We start from the raw sequence: 23,387 nt of genomic DNA, 5'->3' as shown, positions 1-23,387 counted from the left end.
TACAGAGTTTGTTACTCAATGTTTTTGTTGTTGCTGCCTTGCTTATTTTTATTTTCCTTATTTACTAAGTGATCTAAATTGTTTGGGCATCTAAATACATCTTCTCAAGCAATCCTTCATCTGCAGAATTACCCATGGCACTCATCTGGTTCTCAAGAAATTTTAAAGAAAATGTGGATGTAATTTTTATTTCATGTTCAATCAGCATTTTTACACAAGTATCACAGAAGTCCAGTTAACATCTCCCAAAGATGGGCAAAAATATCAATTTAGGCTAGAGATGGGGAAAAATAATGTAAATCTTCAAAGCCATTCTTTTTAGTATTTTTACCATTTTTATTTAGTTCTGTTATCCATAGGTGTTCTATATTAGAGAACTGATTTCTTTGGGGCATCGTTATTTCTATAATTAATCTCTGTACTTCCATCTCTATAATAGCTTTTCAAGTTTTTAAAAATTAAATACATGTAACAAATATCCAAATATTTATGTGGATAAGGTATATATGAAATCCTACCCAAAACTACAATTATTTTTTATTTCCCTAACACCATGTCAGTGCTTCTGAGAATGATAGATTCATGTTTAAGTGGATGAATTTCATTCTGTACACACTCACTACATCTATTCAAGATCCATAACTTTTTTTGAATATCTTTGAGGAAACAAAGATTTGCCTTGATGATTTTTGTTTCAAATTTGTATCTATTTGAAGGATTATGTTTAAATCATAGTAGCATTGTCCACATTCAGTTTTTGTTTGCTGATATAAAGCAGATAATCTGAGCTGATAAGATATTTCACTCACTGTGGAAGTGCTAGAGAAGCCCAAAATGTCATCTACAGATACATATTTTCATACAATATTTGTTTTGCATGCTTCTAATGACAGAAAAATACCCCATCATCTATAGTAGTGCATCCCTTGCTTAGAGTGGTACCTGACACGTAGTATATGCTCCATAAATAGAGCTGAATGAATGATTAAGGAGGAACATCTACTCCCCAAGAGTGGATGAAAGGAAGAGGAAGAACATGTAATGAATGTCATTAAGAATGAAGTGGAAAAAAAAAAAAAAAAACGAATGAGGTGGCAATGACAGAAGGGTCCTGGGGAGCCGAGGGGTAGCTGGGGCACTGGCCATCGGGGATCCTCACTGCCAATCTTGGATTCTTTACAATCCCTGACCTCAAATCAGTCCCTTCCCTCCTCAGAGGCCAGTTTCCTCATCTGTCTCATGAAGGCCAAACTTTAACATGCAAATATTCTATTATTTGTGGTATAATACACCTTACAAATGTGATTCTTTTCAGGATATTTTTGTGTAAGTCTAGCAAACTTCTTTGATTTCTTTTTTCTATTTATTTGCTTTGCTAGTGTGGAGTCTTTCTTTTATCTGAAAGTTCTGCTCTGGCGGTAGTGTTCTTGCTAACATAAATATCAGTTATTGATGCCCGGAAGAAATCTTATAGATGATCCTTTCCTATTTACTCTTTTTTTTTTATAAACATAGGAATGAAACTGATACATAACATGAATTGTCTAAGTTTCACATTGAATTGGTGATAAGGGCAAGAGTCTTGGTTTTCTGATTTGCTGCAAAGAGAGAGCTCTTTCTACTCGTCGATTGCACCAGTTCAACAGAGCTTAGTTTGTTATTTAGGATTTAATTCACATCTTGCTTTCTTCTCATTGCTTGCTTTTGTTTTCTTACTACATGAACAGATAGAAGTCGTCTTCAATTAGCAATTACCAACCTAGAAGAAAGAATAAAAACACATGTGAGGTTATAATTGGTAAACAAACAAAACCAACTTCTTTATAAAGAATAATGCAGCATTCACAGAGAAGATAGTCCCACTGATAAAATTTTAGCATCTGTACTTTAACTACCATCCAAGTGATTTTGAAACGTTCTTAGTGTAGCCACAACAAATTCCTAAATCTTAAATTTGGGGCATCTTACTTTTGAGAATCAGAGACAAAATGTAAATAAATAGAATTTTTTTCACCTTCGTCCAACCACATGAATTTCCCTATGCTGTAGTAATAATAGGATCTGAATCAAAGAAACACATCTATTCCTTTTATTAATTTCATTATACTGTACATTTTTCCCTGGGACTGGAAGCGGATGGCTGTTTCAACATTTAAAATGTTTACCAATAGCAGTTATTTTCATGAATTCACATCTCAACACCATGGGGAATGTTACTTTAGTCTCTAATCGTGAGCTGAATCTGTCAAAAAAAATGATGAGCAGCAGTTGGTAGCAAACATTATTTGCCACACTTGGTGGATCCTTCTATATGCTGCTCTCTGATTGCAAGTGGGGATTCACACAATTCTTGGGGCCAGAAAAAATAACTCAAGTAGAATACCTAACCAGAACTCTCCAACATCTGGGCATCATTTAAAAAGCCATCTTATTGTCCAGCCAGCAGTGATACTGTTAGCACTGGAACAGTTCATTGGTAAGGGACAACTAAAATATCAGGTGTTTTACTCCTGCAGATAAGTTAGGCTTAAAATAAACACTGTGTTTTATTCTTAAATGAAACACATGCCCTGCATTTCTGTTAAACCTCTGTCCAATAGTAAGCTGTTTAATAAAACAACTGATCAATTTGATTAAAAGTGGCTCAGATTAGCATTGCTGTTGTCACACAAAATAAAACATAAGGGTGATTACCAGGTCATAAACATTTGACTTTGGTTATAAATCCAAGCACTAAATATTTTGCAGTCACCTGTAATCCTGGGTCACACATCTCTTTCATCATTTCCTCCCCTGTGGTTTTAGCAAGCATCATTCTTTTTGTTCTTGCAACTCCTGTAGCAATGACACTTCAGTACTTCACCTCATAATTATGTGGCTGCATTGTTTGCAAAATAGGGTAGCACCTGAAAGAATCTTGCTAATTCTCTAATCTCATCTCCTTACCTAACTGAAAGTGACCCGAGGCTGCTGAGTGATTTTTACAATATCTATATTAAGTACCTAATGTAGAGCAGAATTGAAATTAGACTCTTAATGTACTGGTGTCTAATCCAGGAATTTGCTATTGTTACGTTGTGGTACGCTTGCCTCTCCAACCAGTCTGCAATGTCTCTTTGTACCATACACAGGAAGGTTAACTGGAAAAAACCTGCAGGTAGGGCAGGCATTTAATAAATACTTTAGTCTGCTTTTCTTGTGCCCTAGAGTATGTTAAGGTTGGAGACAATAGCTGGAAAAGGCTACATCGTAAATTTTATACTTGTTATAAAATTCTCTTGTGACCCACCAGATTTTTAAATAATTAAAATATCTAGAACATAGGGTCATCTTTTGTAATGTTTAACATGACTCATCACAGAGATTCCAAAGTCTATATATTCAAATATGAAGTAGTACTTGATAAAGAGAGACTATTTGGATTATCCTGCTTTAGCAAATTATCATTTAAAAAACTTTTCTCTGTTCACTGAAAACTTTATAAGGACAATTATTGCTGCTGGATATCCACATTTCCAATCAAAGCATTCAGGGATCTTTGGGAAAATGCTAATTATAGAACTAGAGCAGAAAATAGACAAGGTGAGCCTGGTATATCTTGTAGTGCCAAAAAGTAACGAAATTGTGCAAACAAGCAAACAAAAACCTACACTGAATGTCCAAGCAACACGAAATCCAACTGAAGGAATTCCCAGTGGCTAAAGATGGGATGATTTGAGCAATAAAAGAAATAAAGTAGTATTGGATTATAACACAAAGTATAAAATAAGTATAACATCCATAAGTCCATACTGATATTCATAAATGATATTCATAAAGTAAATAAATGAATGGAAGATGAGAGATAAATCTGCCCTGCAGAAAAATTCTAAATATTTTATATAGATAGTCTGCCCCTGAAGAATTGAAGCATAAATCCCTCTCCTTAAACATGGGCTGTACCAGTGACTTCCTTCTAATGAGCACAGTATGGAAAAGGAAAAAAAAAATAGAGCAGGTTTATTGTGGAGAAACCCAACAAACACTTCCTCGGTCTGGTGATGAAGGTTAACAACAACAGTAATAGGTCACATTGATTTATGTACCCTTGATATGATGTGATAAAAATGACACTTTACCCCTGTGTTCTTCCTCCCCAAAACCCATAACCCTAGGCTAATGATAAGAAACATATCAGAACAATCCCAGTAGAGGTACATTTTTCAAAATCCTTGACCCCTACTCTGCACTGTTAAAGTTACCAAAAACAGAGAAAGACTGAGGAACTATCACAAATAAGGGTAGCCTGAAGAGATGAGATTACTAAATGTGATGCATTGTCATGAATAGGATCCAGGAACAGAAAAAGCACAAAAAGGAAAAAGTAAGAAAATCTGAATAAAGCATGGGCTTAAGCTAATAGTAATGTACCAATATCATCATCTAAATGAAATTAATAAATGCACCATGCTAATGTAAAATATTAATAGTAGGGGAAACTGGGCTTAGGGTTTATGACAACACTATACTGTGTTCACAGATTTTTCTCTAAATCTAAAACTTTTTCTAAAATAAAAAGATGATTTTAAATAAATTGGCAAAAAAAATAAAAATAAAATAAAATAAAATAAAATAAAATAAATTGGCAAAATACTTGAACACGAGTTACAAAATACGTAACTTGCTGTTAAGTACATGAAAAGATGCTCAACCTCACTAGTCATTAGGGATATGCAATTTAATGCCACAGTGAAATACCACTGCACTTGACAATACCAAAGGATGGTGAGTATTTGTTGCAGCTGGAACTGCACCGTGTTGCTGGATAGGATGAAAAATTATTTAAGAAAATAGTTTGAAGATTTCTTCAAGAATTAAACATAGATTTTGCCTGCAACCCAGCAATTCAAGTCCCAGATATTTATTCTAATGAATGAAAACATGTCACACAGAGACATGAACACAAGTGTTCACAGCAGGCTTTATAAGAGCCCATAAGAGCCCAGTCTTGTAAATTAGTAAGTTTCTTATATACAAATTGTGTTCAATAACAAAATGATTATTACATGATTTTCTAATAATTTTGCCAAATGTCTCCAGAATATCAAAATAAATGTTATATAGACACAAAGATGGCAATTCCATGTTTTATGTAGGCTTATCATGTATTCATTTGTTTAAGGATAACCAACCTACTTTAAAATAATTTCTCCTTACACATTCCCACTCCAATTCTGATCATCTGATCATTCTCAACAACAATGAAATGACTGCCTTCAAATCACAAAAAGATTCTTTTTCAATGTGCTTTTCAGCTCTAGGTAGTTTAAGTCAGACCTACTTCAAAGACAACTGCTTGTGATTTTTCCTTTCTGTGGGATATCTGGCTGACTTTCTAAGTCACAAAATACTCTGCACTAATGGAAAATAGCTAGATGTGTAGCTGTGTTTTTTTGTTTTTGTTTTTGTTTTTTACTTATCTCCTCATGAGTTAGATCCAGTCTTGTTTTTTGTTTCCTTCAATATTATACTCTGAACCAAAATGTAAAATTAATATATTGCATTTAGGTTTTAATGATATATTTACAATTGCAGTTGTTTCTATAGAATAGTAGCCATTTATATAAAAAGCAAAAGTACATAATTATTCAGATATTTTGATTTTGTTAAGGCATCTAAGTAATGATTCTTTCATACCTCAAACCTAAATTAGTTGACTTCAAGATCTATATTTTCAGTAAAACAGAATTACTATTTCAAACCCACTCAGTGACCAATTTTTAACTTAATAAAATGTTCTGTTGAGTTTATTTCTGTCATTTATTTGAAAACACTCAGGTAGCCACTGACAAAAGTAAATGATGAGGCATCTCTATATTTTTCTACTGACACTAATATTTCAGTGGCTAATATTTTGCCTCTGATTTAAGATTCTGGTTATTGGCAATGAAGATAATCCATGATACCTGCTTCTTATAGAAAACTGTTCCTAGAAGATATATTACTTTATTATTGAGATATTATTTATTGCATATTTCAAACTTTAAATTGTTTGGAGACAAGAATTACTTTTTAAAATATTCTTTAGGTTCAAATTCTTCCACCTTATCCTGCAAAGTAGTGTGAGTAAATCACTCCTCAGCAGCATAGCAAAGAGAAAACGAAGGTCAGAAGGGACGTATCCAAGTTATTTGCTGGGATACTTGGAGACTCTGCCACAGTTAAGAGGCAGTCACACATGTGAGGACAGTTTTTAAATGATCAGCTTTCTTACCAACGTAATTTGCAGAATTGGGAGGGCAGAGTTTGTGCAGGAACAATAATGTAGTCTCTAAATGTCAGTGCTGAAGCAGAGAAAAGCGTGTGAGTCCACATTCATATTCACACCTTCCTTTCCCTCCCAAATCAGGGACTAGCGCCACTCTCCTTCCATCTGAGCAAGCTATTCATCTAGGATGTGTTTTCAATACTTAACTATTTTCTCTGAGCCTAGTTAGTCACCAGGCAATGCCAATTTAACCTCCAAATATCTCTAGGAAACCATACACGGATAGACTGTCATCCATCTCCTAGTTCATATTGCACATTACCACAAACATCTCTGAATTTCCTGCCCTGGAGGCATAATTGTCTTCTTATAATGGAAACCAGATCATCTGATCCACCTACTTCAAACAGCACTGACTGCTCACTTGCTCAAAGATAAAGAACACTTTTTATCAAGATCTGTGCAGACTTTTGTGCTTTGCCCATAATATCAGTCTTAGTCTCCCCCTTTTCTGTTTTCACCAGGCACACAGGGCTTCTCTCAGTTACATGTCTAGGCCTTGCTCCCTCCTGCCACAGGGCCTTTGCACAAACTGATCCTCCACCTGAAATGCCCTTGTCACTCAAACACCTTTCACATACCCATATCTGTACAGATGTCAGTTCTTCAGAGAAGTGACTCACAGTTCCCTAGAGCAGATGAGAGGTTCTGTTTACATATCCTTTATAAAACCAAAATACATTTTTCATTGCTATCCATTTAATAATGCATCGAACACATGGATATTTGGCTCAACATTTTGTTCTGAACACTAAATATAGTGAAGCAAATATTTTTCAGTGGATGAACAAATATTGATAAAGTGCCTACTTTGTTCCTGGCCAGTGATCTGGCTCTTATGGAAGTAACAGCAAGGTCTGGAGAGACAGATTGTTAATATATAATAAATAAATGTCAGGAAGTGTGTAGGAATACTATGTTATTAGTTCTATGGATAAAAAGGAAGCATATTACAACAGAGGGGATAGAGTGACAGGGGGATGTGCTGTAGTTTTATGTCCTCTGGTCAGAGACCGTGTCTTTGAGGATGAGGCATTGGAGAAGAGAATTAAGTTAACTGAGATGCAAGACACTCTGATTCCTGGCTGCATCTTGTTGGGTCTTGAGGCATCTTGTGCTAGAACTTTGAATTTTATTCTGAGTGAGATGAGAAGTTATCGGAGAGTTATGAGCAGGGTGTGATGTGGTCTGACTCAGTAAATAAAGTGCTGTGTCCTGAATAAATAATAAAGCCTCACTCTGGTTCTGTGGAGTATAGACTTTATTATGGAAAAGGTAGAAGCACATAGATTAGTTACCAGGTTACGACAAATGTGCAGAAGAGAGATGTTCAGAGTCTGGGTATGTTTTAAAGGGAGAGCTTTCAGGATATGCTGGAGAAGCAGATAGGATTGGTAAAAGAGAAGGGATCAAGATGACCCCAAGATTTTAGTCTGAACGACTCTAGGAGCATAGCCACTTCCTGAGAGAGGAGAGCTAGGAAGCAGGGAGGTAGGTTTGAGGTGGGTAGGTTTGGAGGGAGAATCAAAAATTAGTCATTGTTTTAAGAAAACCCAGTTTTCTTTATGGGTGAAAGGAGCTCAACATAGCAAATAACTTACAGCATTAGAAACTCATGAACCAGAAGTCATGCTCAAGGGATTTTACATTGCAATATTGACATTATGCTCTGAAGAAATTATGAAATATTTATATAGTGGTAATTAATTTTTAAGTCTTTTTTTTTTGGAATTAGCTTATAAGGCCAATACAGGGCCATCATCCTCTAGATGATGTAAAGCCTCTGGTTTTAAGTAACAAACACAATGTTTAATTCACTAACTGTGGCTATGTTGACTTATTGTAACTAGATGATGTTTTGTTGAGTGTAACACCATGCTATACCTTACTAAATCATCATGATAATTCCATTGTGACACTGATAATCTATGAGGGAAGAGATAAAGAGTTTACATGTAGACAGGTTGAATTTGAAATACTTGAAGATATACTAACAGATATTTCCAATTATAACCCTCTTAATGTATGAGCAAGCAGAGGCCTGTTTCAGTCTGGCCTGTAAATTTTTAAAAATCACTTAAATATTTATAAGCATAGGCATGCCCTCATATGTCTTTGGGGTTTGAATTCATAATATTGTTGTAATTGGGAAAAACTCGGGCTGAGAAATAAATTTAAATTTATCTACAGTCAATATTGCACCTGCTACCTTGCAGAAGTTAATAACATATTTACAAAAAACAAAAACAAAAACAAAAACAAAACACTTCATCAACTCAAGAGGTTGATTTTTCCCAAATAGATCCACCAAGGATGAGCTCATAATTCAGTATTATAAAAGAAAAAAAGTCATATTAGTAATAATTGTCAGGAAGAATATATATAATCAGAACACAAGAATTACAGATTGTGGAACTATTGGAAACAAAGTATATATAAATGCTAAGAGTGGTTCAAACACAAGAAAGGAACTGTACAAAACTGAAGACGAAGATAAAATCTTGACAGAAGCTGGAGCAGAAAGGTATCTGCTTATCTCTAAAGGTACAGGATAATAATTACACTAGACTGTTTTTCAGAAACTATGAGAGCAAGAAGAGAGTAGAGTGAAATATTTTAACTGTTGAAAGAAAAACAAAACACATCAACCTAGAATTCTATATCCAGTGAAATCACCCTTCAAGAGTGAGAGATAAAAAACTTTCTTAGGCAAACTAAAACAGAGAGTGCAATGCCATCAAACATGCCCTACAAGAAATGCTGAAAGAAAGGAGAAATGCAGATCTGCAAAAAGAAAGGGAAAGAATTGGAAAAAGAATGATGTAAAACAAGTTCTAGTCATATTCTTAATTGGTCTAATAGATCAGTATGGACAAGTGACATGAATGCCAGCAATCTTATGGAGCATGGGAGGAGGAATGGGGAATAATCCTTTATAAGATATCTGCACTACCCATGAAACAGTATAGTGTTATTTGAGACTGTTCTTAAATTAGTTTTAAATGTATATTATGAACTTTAGGGCAACCACTAAAAGGATGTTTAAAAGATAAAGAACATTCAAAAAGATGAACTTCAATCTCATTGTTAGTGTATAGAAATGCCACTGACTTCTGGGCATTGATTTTTTTTATCCTGCCACACTGCCAAATTGCTGTATGAGGTCTAGCAATCTTGGGGTGGAGTCCTTTGGGTTTTCTGTGTACAGAATCATGTCATCTGCAAAGAGGGAGACTTTGACTTCTTCTTTGCCAATTTGAATGCCTTTTATTACTTTTTGTTGTCTGATTGCTGAGGCCAGGACTTCCAGTACTATGTTGAATAGCAGTGGTGAGAGTGGACATCCCTGTCTTGTTCCTGATCTTAGGGGAAAGGCTCCCAGTGCTTCCCCATTGAGAATGATATTTGCTGTGGGCTTTTTGTAGATGGCTTTTAAGATGTTGAGGAATGTTCCCTCTATACCTACCCTCTGAAGAGTTTTGATCAGGAATGGATGCTGTATTTTGTCAAATGCTTTCTCTGCATCTATTGAGAGGATCATATGGTTCTTGTTTTTCCTCTTGCTGATATGATGAATCACATTGATTGTTTTACGAGTGTTGAACCAGCCTTGCATACCGGGGATAAATACTACTTGGTCATGGTGAATAATCTTCTTAATGTATCGTTGTATCCTATTGGCTAGTATCTTGTTGAGAATTTTTGCATCCATGTTCATCAGAGATATTGGTCTATAATTCCTCTTTTTGGTTGGGTCTTTGTCTGGTTTTGGAATTAAGGTGATGCTGGCCTCATAGAATGAGTTTGGAAGTACTCCATCTCTTTCTATCTTTCCGAATAGCTTTAGTAGAATAGATATGGTTTCTTCTTTAAACGTTTGATAGAATTCCCCAGGGAAGCCATCTGGCCCTGGACTTTTGTGTCTCGGGAGGTTTTTGATGACTGCTTCAGTTTCCTCCCTGGTTAATGGCCTGTTGAGGTTTTCTATTTCTTCCAGTTCCAGTTTTGGTAGTTTGTGGTTTTCCAGAAATGCATCCATTTCTTCTAGATTGCCTAATTTATTGGCATATAACTGCTCATAATATGTTTTTAAAATCATTTGTATTTCCTTGGTGTTGGTAGTGATCTCTCCTTTCTCATTCATGATTTTATTAATTTGAGTCTTCTCTTTTTTTTTTTTTTAATAAGGCTGGCTAATGGTTTATCTATCTTATTAATTCTTTCAAAGAAACAACTCCTGGTTTTGTTGATCTGTTCCACAGTTTTTCTGGTCTCTATTTCATTGAGTTCTGTTAGAATCTTTATTAACTCTCTTCTTCTGCTGGGTGTTGGATCTATTTGCTGTTTTTTCTCTAGCTCCTTTAGGTGTAAGGTTACCTTTTGTATTTGAGTTCTTAAGGAGTCAATCCCATTTACAATTGTACCCAAAAGAATAAAATACCTGGGAATAAACCTAACCAAAGAGGTAAAGGATCTATACCTTAAAAACTACAGAACACGTCTGAAAGCAATTGAGGAAAACACAAAGAGATGGAAAAATATTGCATGCTCACGGATTGGAAGAAATGTCAATGCTACCCAGGGCAATTTACACAAAATTTAATGCAATCCTTATCAAAATACCATGGATTGGGGATCCCTGGGTGGCTCAGCAGTTTGGCGCCTGCCTTTGGCCCAGGGCACGATCCTGGAGTCCTGGGATCGAATCCCGTGTCGGGCTCCCGGCATGGAGCCTGCTTCTCCCTCCTCCTGTGTCTCTGCCTGTATCTCTCTCTCTCTATGTCTATCATAAATAAATAAATAAATAAATAAATAAATAAATAAATAAATAAATCTTTAAAAAAAAATGCCATGGATTTTCTTCAGAGAGCTGGAAGAAATTATTTTAAGATTTGTGTGGAATCAGAAAAGACCCCGAATAGCCAGGGGAATTTTAAAAAAGAAAACCATAGCTGGGGGCATCACAATGCCAGATTTCAGGTTGTACTACAAAGCTCTGGTCATCAAGACAGTGTGGTACTGGCACAAAAACAGACACATAGATCAATGGAACAGAATAGAGAATCTAGAAGTGGACCCTCAACCTTATGGTCAGCTAATATTCGACAAAGCAGGAAAGACTATCCACTGGAATAAAGACATCTCTTCAATAAATGGTGCTGAGAAAATTGGACAGCCACATGCAGAAGAATGAAACTAGACCACTCTCTTGCACCAGACACAAAGATTAACTCAAAATGGATGAAAGATATAAATGTGAGACAAGATTCCATCAAAATCCTAGAGGAGGACACAGGCAACACCCTTTTTGAACTTGGCCACAGCAACTTCTTGCAAGATACATCTATGAAGGCAAGAGAAACAGAAGCAAAAATGAACTATTGGGACTTCATCAAGATAAAAAGCTTCTGCACAGCAAAAGAAATAGTCAACAAAACTAAAAGGCAACCTACAGAATGGGAGAAGATATTTGTAAATGACGTATCAGATAAAGGGCTAGTTTCCAAGATCTATAAAGAACTTATTAAATTCAACAGCAAAGAAACAAACAATCCAATAATGAAATGGGGAAAAGACATGAACAAACAGGAATTTCACCAAAGAAGACATAGACATGGCCAACAAGCACATGAGGAAATGCTCCCCATGACTTGCCATCAGAGAAATACAAATCAAAACCACAATGAGATACCACCTCACACCAGTGAAAATGGGGAAAATTAACAAGGCAGGAAACCACAAATATTGGAGAGGACGTGGAGAAAGGGGAACCCTCTTGCACTGTTGGTGGGAATGTGAACTAGTGCAGCCACTCTGGAAAACTGTGTGGAGGGTCCTCAAAGAGTCTAAAATAGAGCTACTCTAGGACCCAGCAATTGCACTGCTGGGGATTTACCCCAAAGATACAGATGCAGTGAAACACCAGGACACCTGCACCCCGATGTTTCTAGCAGCAATGTCCACAATAGCCAAACTGTGGAAGGAGCCTCGGTGTCCATCGAAAGATGAATGGATAAAGAAGATGTGGTCTATGGGATCCCTGGGTGGCGCAGCGGTTTGGCGCCTGCCTTTGGCCCAGGGCGCGATCCTGGAGACCCAGGATCGAATCCCACATCGGGCTCCCGGTGCATGGAGCCTGCTTCTTCCTCTGCCTGTGTCTCTGCCTCTCTCTCTCTCTCTGTGACTATCATAAATAAATAAAAATTTAAAAAAAAAAAAAAAGAAGAAGATGTGGTCTATGTATACAATGGAATATTACTCAGCCATTAGAAACGACAAATACCCACCATTTGCTTCAACGTGGATGGAACTGAAGGGTATTAAGCTGAGTGAAATAAGTCAATCGGAGAAGGACAAACATTATATGGTCTCAATCATTTGGGGAATATAAAAAATAGTGAAAGAGAATAAAGGGGAAAGGAGAAAAAATGAGTGGGAAATATCAGAAAGGGAGACAGAACATGAGAGACTCAACTCTGGGAAACGAACTAGGGGTGGTGGAAGGGAGGTGGGCGGGGGTTGGGGGTGACTGGGTGATGGGCACTGAGGGGGGCACTTGAGAGGGTAAGCACTGGGTATTATTCTATACGTTGGCAAATTGAACACCAATAAAAAATAAATTTATTTAAAAAGAAAAGATGAACTTAGAAATGAAATTTCTAAATTTTTTAAAGTTCTAAAAAAAATTTTTTTAGTATAGTTGACAATGTTACAAGAGTTTCTGGTGTACAGTATCGTGATGCAACCACTCTGTATTATGCTACACTCACCACAAGTAGCTACCATCTGTCACCATATGTCATTATTACAATACTGTATTGACTGTATTCCCTCTCCTGTACCTTCTATTTCCATGATTCATTCATTCCATAACTGGAAGTCTCTATTTCCCACTCCTCTCTACCCATTGTGCCCGTCCCTTCTACCCCTTACTTTCTGGCATGCACCAGTTTGTTTTCTGTATTTATAGGTATGATATTGTCTTTTTTTTGTTTGTTTATTCATTTGATTTGTTTTCTGGATTCCATATATACCTGAAACCATATGGTATTTGTCTTTCTCTGACTTATTTTATGTAGTGTAATAGCCTCTAGTTCTATGAACATTGTCACAAACGGCAAGATCTCATTCTTTGTTATGGCTGCATAATATTTGAGGGTGTGTGTGTGTGTGTGTGTGTGTGTGTGACATCTCCTTTATCCATTCAGCTATGTATGGACACTTGGATAGCTATTGTAAATAATGCTGCATTGAATATAAGAAGGCACATATCTTTTTGAATTAGTGGGGATTTAAAAGATTTTTTACTTATTTATTCATGAGAGACACAGGGAGAGAGACCGAGACATATGCAGTGGAAGAAGAAGGCTCCCTGTGGGGAACTCTATCCCAGGACCCCGGGATCACGGCCTGAGCCCACGGCAGATGCTCAACCACTGAGCGACCCAGGTGCCCCTGAGTGTTTTTGTTTTCCTTGAGTAAATATCCAGTAGTGGAATTTGAAAAAATATATTGTAAGCTATCATTGAAATTAAAAATTAAATGGATGAGTTGAAAATAATTGATAAAAACAGAAATAGTGCTAGTGCTAAAAAGTCTGGAGAAATTATGCAAGTATAGTCTAGAGATTTAGAGAGTTGGAAAACATGAGTTGAAAAACAGAATATTGGCAATAGCAGTGTCCAGGCTTTATGCCTGAGGAATACTACACAACCTGTAGTTTAGTATGTGATGATATGTAGGCCACAAGAATGGTAACAGGTGGTTCTTGGGGGAACTTCTATATACAAAACAAGGCAAAAAGACAAGGTTAAGTGAGCTAAGCAGATCAGTGGAGGGTCATAAACAGAGCCTGGCACACTTTGATGATGCCGCAATTTGGACTGACCTAGGATAAAATCGCTGAATTGAAAATTATGATATGAACTTATAGTAGTGACTGCTCATTCACATATTTGGCAAAAATGGTGAAGTGCAAAATATTTGAAAAACATATGTAAGCCCATGTTACAGTAAAGTTTGGAAAAATAACACCTGTATCATGATGGCATTATGGTGAGTTCAGCTATATTATGTCTAAAGTATTTTAATCTCCCCATTCTAGGATTCCATGAGCAGGAATATAAGATTATTAAAATGAGCCATTCCTAATATAGATGAAGGCATAAGGATTTATCTTACGAATGAAGAAATTTTACTACATAAGTGATCACAAAGAGCAGACCAGAATAACATGAACATATCAATAGGAATATTGATTTTTATAGATTAATACTTTATTACCAGCATTAAATATTTTAAAGTGTTTTTCAAGGGCTTAAATTTGTATTAAGGGTATTAGTGCAGCTAATACTATTAAAGAGAGAAATGAAGTATGTGAAAATTTAAACATTCTGCTCCATTGTGCTGTGAGAGACAAGAGGTAAGATGAACCCATGCATTAACTGCATTCTCTGGACCCTTTTGCCACAATATGCTTCTGGTGGAGTTATGTTTGCTAATTTGTTATTGTTCACTTCCAAGTATATCTGATCATTGTTCACTTTTAATCATATCTGAAAATTTTGAAAAAAATTATATTTCTCTCAGTAGTATCAGGAACTTGAAACACACCCTAGAGCAAACTTTTAATTTAACTAGTTCATCCTTTCTATGTACAGCATTACATTTGTGCTTGGTGATTAAGGTGTGTGTTCACCTGACACATTGCTGATTTCAAACAGATGTTTTCTCTATCACATATTTACAAAGATACTCCTTTTTAAAAATCTCTGATTGTTTTAATGTAACCTCTATCATATAACAGACTCCCAGGAGATATTAATGGAAAAGATTAAGAAAAATGTTTTGTTTATAATTATTAAGTATTCTAGTGTGTGGGTATCTGAGTTCCATTACTGAGCTTCATGTTCCATTACAATAGATAAAAAATCTAATATATGGGTGAGGAATGTACACTATAAGTAGTAATGCACAGGGCATCTCTGAAATGCACAATCTATGAAAATACCCTTCCTAAAACCAAGTTGGAAGGACCCTGAAATCTAGAAGTAGTGTGTAACACAGCATGAAGGAAGATAGTAGATGGTGGGGCATGGCAGATTATTTGGGGGAAGAGATACATTTTGGCAAAATATTTTGTTCTGAAATTGCTTTTGACATTAAAAAGTGAGACTATACCACCAATTGCTACTAGAGAAAATAGTGTGAACTTAAGACAGACTTTTTTACAATTTATTTAAATCTATAAACGCATGTAGGCCTTCTCAAAATAATCCCATCATTATAAATGACCAATTAAACTCACGTTCAAAGGATCGACTCAGGCCCATGGTTGACTCTAAAGTGAGTAGGCAATGATTTATTTTATTTTTTTTTATTTTTTATTTATTTATATATTTTTTTGGCAATGATTTTTTTAAAATCTAGAACCACCTTGTACAAATTATTATTTTTTTTTCTTAATGGACTGGTCAAAACCAGTACAAAAGATGAGTCAATAAATAAAGACAAATACAATATTGTTAACAGATTTAGGTAAATATTTTAAAGGAATTAATAATCTATGTCCCTGTGAACATAGATAATCATTATTGACCACAGATTTATGTTAAATAAATAAATACAAGACATGTGGTTTTAATATGTACGACTCAATTAGTCAAATCAACTCATTGTAGCCTCTGAGTAAAAGAAAAGCAGGCCTGAGTAAAAGAAATCATGCTCCATGATATAAAAATTGTAAGAAAAGGGGAGTGGCCTAAGTCACATACCTTTGGTTTCACCGTGTTCTCTGCCTTCCTACCCACAGATTTATATTTAAATAGACGGTGGTAATTGTGGGAAGGAGTCACTAACCCAGCAGTCTGCAAACCCCTGAGTAGGTCACAAACTTTGTTGTTTTTTTAACCTGTTCCTTAAGCTTGTCAACCCTAAAGAACAATTTGTAAAGGTTTCAATGGCATGGTAAGATAAAACTAACAGCCCTGTCATGAATTGGAAATCAATAAAGCATTAAAAATGCAAATACATTCTTGTTAATATGATATAATTGTGAAGAACTTTTAAGCATTCAATTACCATTTAACACAAAAGCCTGTAACGATTTAATTAGGAATCCTTCACCTAATTGAGGTCAAGATTGTTAGCAGTGGATGTCTAATTAGCTTGCTTATAGCAGCTATCTTTTTTGAAAACTCCCTGGATAAAAATCCTTCCTTAAAAGATATCTGCTTCCCACCACCCTTCCAACACACACACACACACACACACACACACACACACACACACACTGCATATAAAAGCTATTAGAATCCAAATAAAGTCTGTACCTGAGTAGTAGTAGTATAGCACCATCAAATTCCTGGGTTTGACAATATGTTATATCTATATATTATCACGGGTGAAGCTGTGTGATGGGTACTCAGGAACTCTCAGTAACCACCTTTGCAACTTTTGCATGTTACACAATTTCAAAATAGTTAACAATGCATCTAGATGTTTCAGAATTACTAGAGCATTTGGATGGGGTACTTTTCCTTCAGAGGTTATAGGGATTATTTAAGGTAATAATTGGTTCCATGAAATAAGGCCAAATTTATAGGACATTTGATATATAGTTTAAGTAAATACCAGTTTAGTCTGTTCAAAATGAAGACTTCAAGTCACACAGGAGCACTTCAAAAAGTTGTTGGAGAAGATTTCCCTGACATTAGACTTCCCTCATTTGTTCTTGACTAGATCATGGGCTTTCAACATCCAGGTATAAAACCTCAACTGGAAATAAAATCCAAAATAAAGTCATCAAATTAATCTCCTATGCCTAAGGGAATAAATAGCCCATTTTATGTTCTTAAAGATTAAGTCTTTATAATTATTTTAATGGAAAATATATAAAAAGAAACAGTATTTTATAACAGGCAAACAAGAACCAAGACAGATTTATTGTTGTCAAGTCTCCAGTAGCAGCAATGACCAAATTATGTCCCATGAAGCTCCAATGCTGTTAGGTAGGTCAGAAAAAAAAAAAGAGGGTAGTAGCCAAATAAATTATATAATTATTCATGTATAACAATGCTTCCATGTTTATAGATCTAAGAATTTTTTTTCTTTATACTCAGCACATACTGAGCAAAATTTGGCTTTGGAATTCTTTTCAAAATTTCCAATTAACTTTTAAAATCAGCATTCTACTGAACACCTGTTGGGAATGACTAGTACAGAGTCAAAGTATGCTTCCTAATTAAGTCTAGCATCAACATCCCACATTGAAAATGTGTATCACACCTTAGCTTGAGTTGGTCATTTTAAAAACAAGGAATTACTACTTCCTTTCATGACTCCAGGGTTTTTACAACTTTTATTAGTCACCTCACCTCACTTTGTTAAAAAAATAAATGGTCTTTAGAATTGTATCTTAAAAAAAAAACACAGATGAGGGGTGCCTGGGTGGCTCCGTCAGTTAAGTGTCTGCCTTCAGCTCAGGTCATGATCCAGGGTCCTGGGATCGAGCCCCTTGTATGTCCTCGGGCTCCCTCCTTAGCGGGGATGGGGGGATAGGAGAGGGAGTCTGCTTCTTCCTGTCCCTCTACCCCTCCCCTAGCTGATGCATGTGCTTGCTCTCTCTCTCTCAAATCTTTTTAAAAAGCACAGATGAAGCATCTATTTTTATCTTGGTTATAAATCACGAGCTTCCAGATCTGCATGACTAGCAGCATGCTTATCTGTCCAACATGAACGGTTTCCCTTGTGTGCTCAGCACCCTGGATCTGCACTGTCCCCTTTCAGTTCTTTGAACATGCCAAGTGCTTCCATGCCTCCAGGCTTCGCTGTTCCCTGCACCTAGACTTCTTGCCTCTAATCTATAGGGTACTGCTTTTTTTTTTTTTAATCATCTATTCATTCATAATTTAAATGTCACTTCAAATGACATTTGAAGATCTGAGACACTATGATACTATTTACTTTAAAAAGGGAAGTTCTCTTGATAGTCTATGGGGATTTTCACACTAGAGAAGAAAATTTGTGTGAAATCTTGCCAGTCTGGATATGCAGCTTGTGTCCAGTGAACATCCTGCACTCATCACTGCTACAGTGGAATTAGGTCATTGAGTCATCCCAGAGAAGTGGGTCATTGAGGGGAAGAGTTAATGTTGTCAGAGGGTCCTTATGTCCTCCTCTCTGGTCCTGTGTGCATAGGTGAAGAGCTCAGACTGGGGGAATGGATCAGCAGAACTGTGTTAAAAGCTGTAGTATTTGGGTATTCGCATCTAGATCATTACTTGTACACTCTGTTACATTAGAATTGTATGTCTTTTTTATTTTCGTATTTTACCCATTTTACACTCCCAATTACCAGCTCCTGCTTGAATGTATTGCAAGCTTTGCCAGTGGGCATTTTACCCATCCCATGCCTGTAGTGGTAACCACGTCATTCTCTTATACGTACCTTTTCTAAGATTCCAGTTAGTGGCACTGCTTTCATACTTGTAAGGCCACAGAGTTGGGAAGAATGGTTTAAGAGAGGGAGAATGTTGGGATTTTGCTAAAGAAATAAAAATAAAATATCCTTGTGAATGAATTATGTTATTCATTCACCAAATACTTGTTAGTAGCTATTATCGCTGTTGAATGAAGCTATGCCAGGAGCTATGTGGGGAACTTTTAACAAACATAAATATTTAGCTCTGCTATCCTTTGGTAGAAAATTGTAGTCCCTTGATAAATCAGGTGATTTATCAACCAGTCCCACCTCTTGGCCTCTCCAACTGTTTTTCAAAACTCTCAATCAGCAGCAACTACATGGATCATATATTTTTAGACATAAAGATAAAAAGGAGCAGTACTCTGCATTACATGATATTTTTAAATAACATTTACCTATTGACCTTGCCATTTTTATGAATATATTTAAAATTAGTTTCTCCTTCTCTTCAACTTCATTTTTAACTTGACTGTAAACAGGCAATTGATAGAAAACTAAAGTATGAGTAAGAATGTAGAAATAAGACATTAGTCAAAATATAGAGCTATAGAAATCTACTTAGTAAATGAAAAAAAAAAAATGTTGCTCCGTACAAAACAGCCCTTAAAACTGCCTGAATGAGTTACTGAAAGGCTTGTTCACAGTCATAAAAATAGCATTTTTATACAATGCCAAGGTTACAGTAAGAAAAGAAGCAAATATCTTCCCAGCACATTCGAGACTGCCCCTTCTAAGTCAGCTGCTTTTTTGCTCAGCAATTATGTGGTAAACACTTTCCTTAGGGATTTTTCTGTTTCTTCCAATAAAGACGGTAGGTCTATTATGTAAAATGTGAACAGTGAACTAGAATCAGAAACAGGGAAGTAAAAGGCCTTTCTGTGCCATAAAAAAATCATTTAGTTTCAAATTAGAGTCATTCCAATGAATTTTGGCCTAAAACTGTCAACATAACTGATGTTACAATTGTAGATGCTTCTGACAAGAAGTGAGAAAAAATCAGGAGCCAGCTCTTTGGTTTTCTGAAGACAACCTTTTTGCACAGTTTGCCAATATTAGGTTAAAAACAAAACAAGAAAAAAAAAAACCTCATCCGTTTTAATTAAATTGATATTTTAGCAGATATTTATTTCTTTGCATTAACAAAATATGCCAAATACATTTTTAAAGAGGCAAATTGGTGATTTCTTCCACTACATTCATATGCCTTGTTGAAATGTTTTCTGATATTTCTACATGGTCTACTTCACTAAAAAAGCGAAGTAGAGACATATTATTTTATGTTATTAATATACCTTAAAAGTCACAAAATAGTGATTTTCAGAAGCAGTATATTTTCTTTTTATATTTTAATTTACATGGAATAATTGCTAATTTGATTTTTATGTTGTTCCAGCAACCAATTTTAGTGACTAGGTGGCTTATTCTTTTATCTACCCATTTTTCCTAAGTCTTTTGAAATAAGAGTAAAAAATGATACGATGATTTAACTGCATAACAACTTTATACTACTCCTTTTTCCCCCCCTTTGGAAGTTTTTATCACTATATACCACTTTCCCAATTACATTTTAGAGAGTTAGAGGATGTTTGGCAAACCTTGACATTCTCTTTGTATCTCTTAATCAAAGACACATTCAAGTGGGTAGTAAGGCTAAAAGGACATAGTTGTCTGGGAAAGGCAGGAAGGTAAATAGCTTTCCCCAGACAACTGGGGAAGACAGTTATTACTGCCAGACCTTTCAAATGTTTCTTTGTATCTTGGTCCCTAAGAGCTGTTTCTCCTGAAGGCTGTATTTGGAGTGGAAAGGATGCAGAGATTGTTGACGACCACCATTCTTCTCAAAGGCAAAGGGCCTGCTTTCTTTCAGAGCACTCTAGGCGTTTCCATACCATATCTACCAGTCTGTAGCACAACTTGGCTGCAGTGTTTGCAGAACACAGCATGGCAGCCCTTAAGCAACTGCAGATAACTTAAAATTAAGAGGGAAGTAAGGAGAAGAGAGAGAAATGAATTGAGAGGAGCCACTCAAATGGCTAAAGTCTAAGAATTGGACGGGGTTGGGAGAGTCAGAGACAATCCCTGGTTCTAGTCACTACAGAATATTTTGAGAATGTGGGTGCCCAGTGTTCAATTTGAAGTTGTGTTGGTTTTTACCTTATGTGGCCCATTCTGCTTCCCCCAAATCCTAATTCTTCAAGTAAGACTATTACATACATAATTGATGTGAGGTCTAGTTGTATTGTAGTGATTGTGGGGAAATAGAGAAATTTTTCCAAGTTGGTGCCATGCGGAGTGGAAGCTAGTGTACCCAGGACAGTGAAATCCTCTAAACGTATCAGGCATGACTGGTGAGCCAGAGGTGACCAAGGCAGTCATTGCCACTCAGGAAGTAGCACACATCTTGGGAAGCATTTTGGATATACATAAAGATTGGGTTTTATGTGTTAAGCCAGTTTTTCTGGCAGGAACGCACCAGCTGGCATTTAGATTACAGAGGAAGTGGTTAACAGAAGAGTGGTTTACATGATAAAACGGGGCCATCAAAATTGAGACGAGAGTCTCTGTGGTTGCTGGCAGCCCAGAATATAGAACAGAAGGGATTTGGATAGAAGCCTATTCTGAGGAATGGCGGCCAAGAAGCAGTGACTCACTCCATCATCTGGTGAAGACACTGATATGTCAGCAGAGTCTACTGTGAAAGAGAGGCAGAGATGGGGGTACAGGGAGAGGATGTGGGGTCCAGGGAGAGAGCTGCTGGGTCAGCTTTGTTGTCATGGCCCCCTCACAGTGCCTGGTAATTCACAGGGCTTTGCAGATCACCCTATTCACCCACACACACCTCCCATGCTCACAGTCCCTGCCAGGCCCTTCCAGCAGCCTTCCCATAGGGATGGCTCTACCATCCTTGCAGGGGCTGGATTGTGCGATGAGCGATGGAACTGGCCTCTTGGCATGAGGTCACCACTGCCCTTTCCTTGTATCAGGGCACCTCGTGCCTTCTCCTGCTGCTCTGCCTCCTTTCCATGGGGGGTGTCAGGAAGGCAGCAGTTAGAGAACATTCTTAGTGGCCCCTGGGCCTGAGGACTGGTGAAGCTTGTCCTGCCATCCTCCTAGGATTGCACTCTGACAGCTAGACATACTCATGCTGAGATGTGCCAGTTCCAGTATTTTCTCCTCTGCTCCAGGCATTGAAAGTCTGGCTTATCACCTGTCACTGACCTAAGGAATTGGGGTCACCCATGCTTTGGAGCATGTCTCAGAGCTTCTTCAAACCCCAGATAGCATCAGTGTAGGAAGATCTGGCTGGGGAAGGTGAGTCCCTGTGCAGCTCTATCTCCTCCACCAGGCAGTGGCCCTGCCATCTCAATTACAGGCTACAGTAACAAAATGGCACTGAGCCCCATTTCAAATCTGTGGACAGTTAAAATATGGAACACTTTGAAAGACACTATGTTTCTTGCCATTTTCAGAGTACTTAAACATATTGACGTAAATGTAATCCTGCCTCATCAGAATGGCTGGGCTTTAACCAACCTGGCTTCATGGAAATAACCATCTTGTTCCTATTTAATGTCCAGTGTAAAGTCTCCCAGACACAGTAATTGGAACATTTAATAAGAATAATGGTATCATAATTATTCTCGCTGGGAATTGTGGTCTTCACCTAGAAATGCAGTTTTACTTTACAGCATTTTCTTAATTGCAAGATCTGATTTTTGCTTGTAGGCCCCCCATGGGCAATGGAACATTCTCTTGTATCTGCTACTTACCTGACTACTGGGAACTTTTGTCCTCTCCCCTGTCCCAAGGGGATGAGGGAGCAAGCACTATTGCATTTCTTTCTTAGCCAGTAGTACCTGGCCTATATCTTGTATTCAAATATCATTCTTTCTAAAATGGAAAAGATAAACAAATTAATGGAATTGATTTCTACCCTTAATAAGAGAATTCCAAGTTTTGTTAGGATAAACTTTTAGGCAAATTCAGACTTGGAGAGAAACTTTAGCATTATATTCACATGTAAGTTATCCTCTGACACTCAGATCCGTTTATCTTCTGGTTAAGGAACACAGAGTCAATCAATCCAAGGGATACAATGTCAGAGTTCTTCAGTTTTTGTTCTCAAGTCAATCATATTTATTATATATCCATTTTTTAATAAAACTTATTTTTAGAACAATTTTAGAAATAGGGAAAAATTGAGGTGCTTGGGTGACCCAGTAAGTTAAGCGTCAGACTCTTGGTCTTGGCTCAGGTCATGATCTCAGGGCTGTGAGGTCGAGCTCTGCATTGGGTTCCACACCCAGCATGGAGCCTGCTTAAGATTCTCTCTCTCTCCCTCTCTCTCTCTGCCCCTCCCTGCCCCTGTGTCTCTATTAAAAAAATAGAGAAAGAGAGACAGAGAAATTGTGCAAATAATACAAAGAGTGTCCGTATAACCCACACTGTTTCCTCTATTGCTAGCATCTAATGTTAGTATGGTACTTTTGTTCTATTAATGAACCAATATCAATATATTTTTAATAACTTAAGTCCATACTTTATTCAGAGTCCCTTAGTTTTTAGTTAATGTACTTTTCTGTTCCAGCATCTCAT

General features: G+C 36.7%; 1 long non-coding RNA gene across 1 annotated transcript; it reads right to left on the bottom strand.

Moving 5' to 3' along the window:
- Positions 1-352: 352 nt before the first annotated feature.
- On the bottom strand, positions 353-22,684 carry LOC144304891 (uncharacterized). The gene is made up of 4 exons (XR_013371873.1): positions 22,562-22,684; positions 18,756-18,851; positions 16,940-17,083; positions 353-1,759 (listed from the first exon to the last, which is right to left on the bottom strand). It is a non-coding gene; the product is annotated as an uncharacterized LOC144304891 (long non-coding RNA).
- Between the last annotated feature and the right edge of the window lie 703 nt (positions 22,685-23,387).

The sequence above is a fragment of the Canis aureus genome, chromosome 3 (genome assembly GCF_053574225.1).
Source record: "Canis aureus isolate CA01 chromosome 3, VMU_Caureus_v.1.0, whole genome shotgun sequence".
Taxonomy (NCBI): Eukaryota; Metazoa; Chordata; class Mammalia; order Carnivora; family Canidae; genus Canis; species Canis aureus.
This window is presented reverse-complemented; position numbering and strand designations above follow the sequence as displayed.